Source organism: Salvelinus namaycush, chromosome 35 (genome assembly GCF_016432855.1).
Source record: "Salvelinus namaycush isolate Seneca chromosome 35, SaNama_1.0, whole genome shotgun sequence".
NCBI classification, from domain to species: Eukaryota; Metazoa; Chordata; class Actinopteri; order Salmoniformes; family Salmonidae; genus Salvelinus; species Salvelinus namaycush.
Window position 1 is genome coordinate 21,009,773 of NC_052341.1, and position 9,502 is coordinate 21,019,274.

The window sequence follows — 9,502 nt, forward strand, 5'->3', positions numbered from 1 at the left end:
GGTTTTAGAGCAATGGCTTCTACCTTGCTGAGAGACCTTTCAGGTTATGTCGATATAGGACTCCTTTTACTGTGGATATAGATACTTTTGTACCTGTTTCCTCAAGCATCTTCACAAGGTCCTTTGCTGTTGTTCTGGGATTGATTTGCACCTTTCGCACCAAAGTACGTTCATCTCTAGGAGACAGAACGCGTCTCCTTCCTGAGTGGAATGACGGCTGAGTGGTCCCATGGAGTTTATACTTGCGTACTATTGTTTGTATAGATGAACGTGGTACCTTCAGGCTTTTGAAATTGCTCCCAAGGATGAACCAGACTTGTGGAGGTCTACAATTCTTTTTCTGAGGTCTTGGCTGATTTCTTTTGATTTCCCCATGATGTCAAGCAAAGACGCACTGAGTTTGAAGGTAGGCCTTGAAATACATCCACAGGTACACCTCCAATTGACTCAAATGATGTCAATTGGCCTATCAGAAGCTTCTAAAGCCATGACATCATTTTCTGGAATTTTCCAAGCTGTTTAAAGGCACAGTCAACTTAGTGCATGTAAACGTCTGACCCACTGGAATTGTGATACAGTGAATTATAAGTGAAATAATCTGTCTGTAAACAATTGTTGGAAAAATGACGTGTCATGCCCAAAGTAGATGTCCTCACCGACTTGCCAAAACTATAGTTTGTTAACAAGAAATTTGTGGAGTGGTTGAAAAATGAGTTTTAATGACTCCAACCTAAGTGTATGTAAACTTCTGACTTCAACTGTGTGTGTGTGTGTGTATACACACATACACACACACACACACACATATATATACACACATATACACACACACACAAGCGGTCAAAAGTTTTAGAACACCTACTCATTCAAGGGTTTTTCTTAATTTTTTCTATATTGTAGAATAATAGTGAAGACATCAAACTATGAAATAACATATATGGAATCATGTAGTAACCAAAAAACCATTAAACAAATCAAAATGTATTTTAGATTTTAGATTCTTCAAAGTAGCCAATCTGTCCTTAGGTCTGATGAGTCCAAATTTGAGATTTCTGATTCCAACTTCCATGTATTTGTGAGACGCAGAGTAGGTGAATGGAGTATCTCTGCAAGTGTGGTTCCCACCGTGAAGCTTGGAGGAGGTGTGATGGTGCTTTGCTGGTGACACTGTCAGTGATTTATTTAGAATTCAAGGCACACTTAACGAGCATGGCTACCACAGCCTTCTGCAGCAATATGCCATCCCATCTGGTTTGCGCTTATTGGGACTATCATTTGTTTTTCAACAGGACACTGACCCAACACACCTCCAAGCTGTGTAAGGGCTATTTGACAAAGAAGGAGAGTGACGGAGTGCTGCATCAGATGACCTGTCCTCCACAGTCACCCGACCTCAAACCAACTGAGATGGTTTGGGATGAGTTGAGCATATGCTGAGCAGCCAACAAGTGCTCAGCATATGTGGGAACTCCTTCAAGACTGTTGGAAAAGCATTCCAGGTGAAGCTGGTTGAGAGAATTCCAAGCGTGTCAAAGATGTCATCAAGGCAAAGAGTGGGTACTTTGAAGAATATAAAATATAAAATTGATTTTTGTAACACTTGTTTTGTTACTAGATGATTCCATATGTGTTTTTTCATAGTTTTGATGTCTTCAGATTATTCTACAATGTAGAAAATAGTAAAAATAAAGAAAAACCCTTTAATGAGTAGGTGTGTCCAAACCTTTGACTGGTACTGTATGTATAGAGTGTGTGTAGGTTCAGTGCAAGATAGAGTCAGAGCACATAGTTTGGGTACCATTAATTTCCTATTTAGCAGTCTTGTGGCTTGGTGTTAGAAGAGGTCTCGGAGCCTGTTGGTCCCAGAGCTGATGCTCCAGTCCAGTTGCTTCAGTACCGTTTGCCGGGACGGTAGCCGAGTGAACAGTCTATGGCTGTTGACTGTGTGTGTGAATTTCTGGCAAAGTGAGAGGTTATAACTCTTCAGCTATCCCTAGCTCCAAACCTCAAAATCTTAAAACATTATCTCTACCAGTGATTTAGTGGTAAATTCTGATTGCCGTCCAGTGTAAATTAAGTAACTGTCCCTATACTTTTAATGCATTTTTCCACAAAAGGTGGCTAAAATCTCTCACAAAATAAAAAAAGGTGTGTAAACTGTGTTTACCCTCCACTACACCACTGATGTCTACTGTATAGAAATATACAAATATACATACAGTGCTTTCGGAAAGTATTCAGACCCCTTGACTTTTTCCACATTTTTTTACATTATAGCCTTATTCTGAAATTGCTAAAATAGTTTTTTTCTCTCATCAAACTACACACAATATCCCATACAGACAAAGAAATGTTTGCTAATTTATTACAATTTTAAAACTGAAATATAACATTTACATAAGTATTCAGACCCTTTACTCAGTACTTTGTTGAAGCACCTTTGGCAGCGATTACAGCCTCAAGTCTTCTTGGGTATGATGCTACAAGCTTGGCAAACCTGTGTTTGGGGAGTTTCTCCCGTTCTTCTCTGAAGATCCTCTCAAGCTCTGTCAGGTTGGATGGGGAGCGTCGCTGCACAGCTATTTTCAGGTCTCTCCAGAGATGTTCGATTGGGTGCAAGTCCGGGCTCTGGCTGAGCCACTCAAGGATATTTAGAGACTTGTCCGTAAGCCACTCCTGCATTGTCTTGGCTGTGTGCATAGGGTCGTTGTCCTGTTGGAAGGTGAACCTTCGCCCCAGTCTGAGGTCCTGAGCACTCTGGAGCAGGTTTTTAATCAAGGATCTCTCTGTACTTTGCTCTGTTCAGCTTTCCCTCAATCCTGACTAGTCTCCCAGTCCCTGTTGCTGAAAAACTTCCCAACAGCATGATGCTGCCACCACCATGCTTCACCGTAGGGATGGAGCCAGGTTTGCTCCAGACGTGACGCTTGACATTTAAGCCGAAGAGTTCAATCTTGGTTTCATCAGACCAGAGAATCTTGTTTCTCATGTTCTGAGAGTCCTTTAGGTGCCATTTGGAAAACTCCAAGCGGGCTGTCATGTGTTTTTTACTGAGGAGTGGCTTCCGTCTGGCCACTCTACAATAAAGGCCTGATTGGTGGAGTGCTGCAGAGATGGTTATCCTTCTGGAAGGTTCTCCCATCTCCACAGAGGAACTCTGGAGCTCTTTCACCTACCTGACCAAGGTCCTTGTCCCAAAATTGCTCAGGGCTGGGCGGCCAGCTCTAGGAAGAGTCTTGGTGGTTCTTGGGAACCTTACATTGTTTTGGTACACTTCCCCAGATCTATACCTCGACACAATCCTGTCTCGGAGCTCTACGGACAATTCCTTCAACCTGGTTTTTGCTCTGACATGCACTGTCAACTGTGGGATCTTATATAGACAGGTGTATGCCTTTCCAAATCATGTCCAATCAATTGAATTTACCACAGGTGGACTCCAATCAAGTTGTAGGAGCGTCTCAAGGATGATCAATGGAAACAGGATGCTCCTGAGCTCAATTTCGAGTCTCAATGAAAAGGGTCTGAATACTTATGTAGATAAGTTTTTTTAGTTTTTAATTCTTAATGTGCAAAAATCTCTAAACTTGTTTTTGCTTTGTCATTATGGAGTATTGTGTGTAGATTGCTGAGGACTTTTTTTTATTTATTCAATTTTATAATAAGGCTGTAATGTAACAAAATGTGGAAACAGTCAAGGGGTCTGAATACTTTCCGAAGGCACTGTATATAAACACTAATTATAAGCACTACTTCTGACTAATACTAAGATTCGTGGTGTCGCAGGAGCAGGAAAATGCACTCACCTACCTGGCATGGTACATTATTAGCTCTCATGCATACGGGCCTCTACAGAGTCATCAGAAACAAGGACTATTATTGTTGTTATTATAGTATATAATACATCTTATTTTAAGAGCTTTTCAAAACACCCAAAGTCTCAGCCAACTTTAATGATCAAGTCAAATCACGTCAAACTGTATTACAATCTTTCAATTCACACAGATGCTTCAGTTTCATAGGGCTTGGATCAGTATCCTCTCCTCATGGAGAGAGGGAGGGAGTCAGAGAAAGAGAAGGAGAGGAAGAGAGCAGGAGAAGAGACAAATAGACTACCATTTCCATTCCCTTTTCCTATGATGACGTTATTACTTGCAGTCTGGCGGTGTCTCTTAAGTTTATCTAGTCTAGGAACGTAATACCGTCAAACAGTAATAAACCTTAAAAACAGAGAGACATACCCAGACCCCCCACACACTCCCCAACCCCGGTCCTTGTAGAGCTATAGGGTGTACAAGCTTTGTAAGTTACATATCAGCATTAATACACTTGATAAAGCTTATCAAAGTCTTGATGAGAGGTTGATATGTTGAATCAGGTGTGTTAGTGCTGGGCTGGAACAAAAGCCTGCCCAATGCAATTCACCTCCCATTCAGACAGATCCCTCAGTATCAGGAGAATACATACCAACTCTTACCTAAAACTACATATTATACACTATATGGTACATATTGTGAATAAATACCAGTGACATCACAGGGTCAGAGTTGATGAACTAATTTGGAATGCTGCTACAGACTGGACTCTGACCTACAGGGTCACAATCTCATATCCTATTGTGCGTTTAGAGTGCTAATGAGAGGGGGAGTAGACTTTAACGTAGGGGTTGGTGTCTCAAAGGGTGGATGTGTAGCTGATGGCCTGTAGTTTGGTTCAGGTGTGTGTCTAGCTGACAGACTTTAGTTTGACCCAGGGGTAGTCCCACGGACCTCCATGGGAAGTTCATTGGTGAAGTTGTGGTTGCAGAGCTCGTCCAATGGCGGCTCAGAGTTAGAGATCGCAAACTGGACCACATCCTCGATCACCTTCCTGATCTCTACAGCTACACTATATACACACAAAAGTATGTAGACACCCCATAAAATGTGTGGATTATTCAGCCACACCTGTTGCTGACAGGTTTATAAAATCGAGCACACCGCCATGCAATCTCCATAGACAAACATTGGCAGTAGAATGGCCTTACTGAAGAGCTCAGTGACTTTCAAAGTGGCACCATCATAGGATGGTCAGTTCATCAAATTTCTGCCCTGCTAGAGCTGCCCTGCTCAACTGTAAGTGTTGTTATTGTGAAGTGGAGACATCTAGGAGAAACAACGGCTCAGCCACGAAGTGGTAGGCCACACAAGCTCACAGAAAGTGACTGCCGAGTGCTGAAGCATGTAAAACATTTTTTCCTCGGTTGCAACATTCACTACCGAGTTCCAAACTGCCTCTGGAAGCAACATCAGCACAAGAACTGCTTGTCCAAAGCTTCACGAAATGGGTTTCCATGGTCGAGCAGCCGCACGCACACAAGCCTAAGAGGGTTTAGACCTGATTAGCAGGGTTCAGCTCTAGCCCTTGGTCGATGAGAGAAAAACACAGAGCCCTGGAAAGGAAGCGGTGCATCCCAAACCAACACTGCACTACACTGAAGGGTGTCTAGACAGGCTAAAATAGGGAGTGAGGAAGAGTGGCAACACAAAGAGGTGGGTAAGATTAAAACAAAACAGAGTGAGGAAAGAGCGAGAGAGAGGAGGTGTGGGTGGAGAGTTAAGGGGCGCAGAGGGACCGGAGGTCAGGTAACGGTCACAGGTCAGAAATATCGTCTCACCTATCCCCAGGGTCCTCATGCTGTGTCCATGGTAACGTTTGGTCTCCAGCTCCACGTGACAATAAGACTCTGCCAGAGAGGTATTTAAACAAAAAGACTCAAACAAGGTAGCCATCGCCGCCATGACACTGCTGAATAGCCTGATCAGGGATTTCTATTGGAGCGGCAGTTTCTCAGCATTTATGCTCTCTAGCTCTGCACCACACCAGGAGTGGTTAAACTGGGACCAGTCGCAGCTCTGTGCTGGAGTCTCTTCCACCGAGTGTCTCTATGCAGGTCACAATAGCCTCCCTGTCAGAGAAGAGACACTATGATACTAGAAGCTGATCATCCCTCTGAGATTAGATTGTCTGAGACAAAGTTATACTGTACTTAACTGGTTTAAGAGCTTGAAGAGTGGTATAACTTTCTCATCTATGCACCTTCCAGGCTCTGCAGTGGTCTGCTGCGAGCTTGATGGCCTCCCTCACACACAGAACATCCATGCCTTCCACCTACACCCAGAGCCAGGAAGGTCAATATAGCAGAGATACTATACTGTACACTCACTGACCGTGTGTGTCCTACCTTGAGGCCAGGAATATAGTCTCCCTCTTTTGAAGTACTCAGTGCTAGGAGAAGTCCTCTCTACAGACGTCTCCATACCCAACTTGTTGTTCTCACAGATGAAGATACACGGCAGCTTCCACAGAGCGGTCATGTTGAAAGACTCAAAGATCTGGCCAAAATTGGATAAGTGGAAGAAAATCGATGCTGATGATTATTATCTAATATATATACTGAACAAAAATATAAACACAACAGCAGTGGTGGAAAAAGTACTCAGTTGTCATACTTGAGTAAAAGTAAAGATACCTTAATAGAAAATGACTCCAGAAAAACTGAAAGTCACCCAGTAAAATACTAGAGTAAAAGTCTAAAAGTACTTGGTTTTAAATATACTTAAGTATCAAAAGTAAATAGAATTGCTACAACGTACTTAAGTATGAAAAGTAAGTGTAAATAATTTCAAATTCATTATATTAAGCAAACCAGACGGCACAATTTACTCATTTTTTTTAATTGACAAATTGCAGGGGCACACTCCAGCACTAAGACATCATTTACAAATGAAGCAATTGTGTGCCAGATCAGAGACAGTAGGGATGTTCTCTTGATAAGTGTATGAATTTGACCATTTTCCTGTCAAAATGTAACAAGTACTTTTGGGTGTCAGGGAAAATGTATGGAGTAAAAAGTACATTATTTTCTTTAGGAATGTAGTGAAGTAAAAGTAAAAGTTGGCAAAAATATAAATAGTAAAGTAATGTACAGATCCCCCAAAAAACGACTTAAGTAAAAATACTTTAAAGTACTACTTAAGTACTTTACACCACTGCACAACATGCAACAATTTCAAAGATTTTACTGAATTATAGTTCATATAAGGAAATCAGTTGATTTAAATAAATTCATAAGGCACTAATCTATGGATTTCACATGACTGGGCATAGGCCCACCAACTGGGGAGCCAGGCCCACCAACTGGGGAGCCAGGCCCAGCCAATCAGAATGGGTTTGTCACCACAACAGGGCTTTATTACAGACAGAAGTCCTCCTCAGTTTCATCAGCTGTCTGGGTAGCTGGTCTCGGACGATCCCGCAGGTGAAGAAGCTGGATGTGGAGGTCCTGGGCTAGCGTGGTTACACGTGGTCTGCAGTTGTGAGGCCAGTTGGACGTACTGCAAAATTCTCTAAAACGCCGTTGGAGACGGACTATGGTAGAGAAATTGGACTTTGACAGGCCGCCCCCAGGTGGTGAAGGTAGGAAACAGCATCTCCACCCCGCTGATCCTCAACACTGGGGCCCCACTAGGGTGCGTTCTCAGCCCTCTCCTGTACTCCCTGTTCACCCATGACTGCGTGGCCATGCACGCTTCCAACTCAATCATCAAATTTGCAGACGACACTACAGTGGTAGGCTTGATTACCAACAATGACGAGACGGCCTACAGGGAGGAGGTGAGGGCCCTCGGAGTGTGGTGTCATGAAAATAACCTCCACTCAACATCAACAAAACAAAGGAGATGATCGTGGACTACAGGAAACAGCAGAGGGAGCACCACCCCATCCACGGGACAGTAGTGGAGAAGGTGGACATTTTTAAGTTCCTCGGCGTACACATCACGGACAAACTGAAATGGTCCACCCACAGACAGCGTGGTGAAGAAGGCGCAACAGCGCCTCTTCAACCTCAGGAGGCTGAAGAAATTTGGCTTGTCATCTAAAACACTTGAGAGCATCCTGTCGGGCTGTATCGCGGCCTGGTACGGCAATTGCACCGCCCTCAACCGCATCGCTCTCCAGAGGGTAGTGCGGTCTGCACAACGCATCACCGTGGGCAAACTACCTGCCCTCCAGGACACCTACAGCACCCGATGTCATAGGAAGGCCAAAAAGATAATCAAGGACAACAACCACCCGAGCCACTGCTTGTTCACCCTGCTATCATCTAGGTGAGGTCAGCAGAGGTGCATCAAAGCTGGAACCGAGAGACTGAAAAACAGCTTCTATCTCAAGGACATCAGACTGTTAAACAGCCATCACTAACATAGAGAGGCTGCTGCCAACATAAAGAATAAAATCTCTGGCCACTTAAATAAATGGACTTAAAGGTATCACTAGTCACTTTAAATAACGCTACTTTAATAATGTTTACATAATCTACAATTACTCATCTCATATGTATATACTGTATTCTATACCATCTACTGCATCTTGCCTATGCCGCACGCCATCGCTCATCCATATATTTATATGTACATATTCTATTCATCCCTTTACATTTGTGTGTATAAGGTAGTTGTTGTGAATTTGTTAGATGAATTGCTAGACATTACTGCATAGTCGGAACTAGAAGCACAAGCATTTCGCTACACTCACATTAACATCTGCTAACCATGTGTATGTGACCAATAACATTTTATTTGAAATTAACATTAAATTATCTAGCAACAGCTCTGGTGGACATTCCTGCAGTCAGCATGCCAATTGCATGCTTCCTCAAAACTTGGAGACATCTGTGGCATTGTGTTGGTGACAAAACTACACATTTTAGAGTGTCCTTTTATTGTCCCTAGCACAAGGTGAACCTGTGTAATGATCATGCTGTTTCATCAGTTTCTTGATAATCCATTACCCTGATGTATGGCATATCTTGGCAAAGGAAAAATGCTCACTAACAGGGATGTAAACAAATGTGTGCACAAAATCTGAGCGAAATAAGCTTTTTGTGCATATGGAACATTTCTGGGATCTTTGAATTCAGCTCATGAAACATGGGACCAACACCTTAGATGTTGTGTTTATATTTTGGTTTAGTGTAGATAGAACAAATGTCACCTGGTTGGCTGCTCCATCTCAGTACAGCATCAAACACACCTGGTTGTTGCCCTGGTACTGACAGGCTAGGGCCACACCTACCCCCAATGGAACCTGTAGACACACACACACATTGAGAATGTAGTCTTCACAGTGAGAATGTACAGGATCTTCACTAAATCCTAACCGTAAAGCCAGAGTCCTTAATTGATACAATAACCTTGCCTCTGTTAGAAGATGAGGGATGAGCCTGGAGAAATGTAACCACTCAAATTCATAGACAGAGCTATGGATACAAGGACTGACCATCCATGACATCAAAATGATAGTTTTAACCATGTTTTGAAGCTATACATAGTTTACAATGGCGTAAACAAGCTTATATTTTGGGTTGATGGGGTCAAACGGTTGATAAGCGTGTACGTTACATCTTTCAAGAATCAATGTCTACATACAGTGGGGAGAACAATTATTTGATACACTGCCG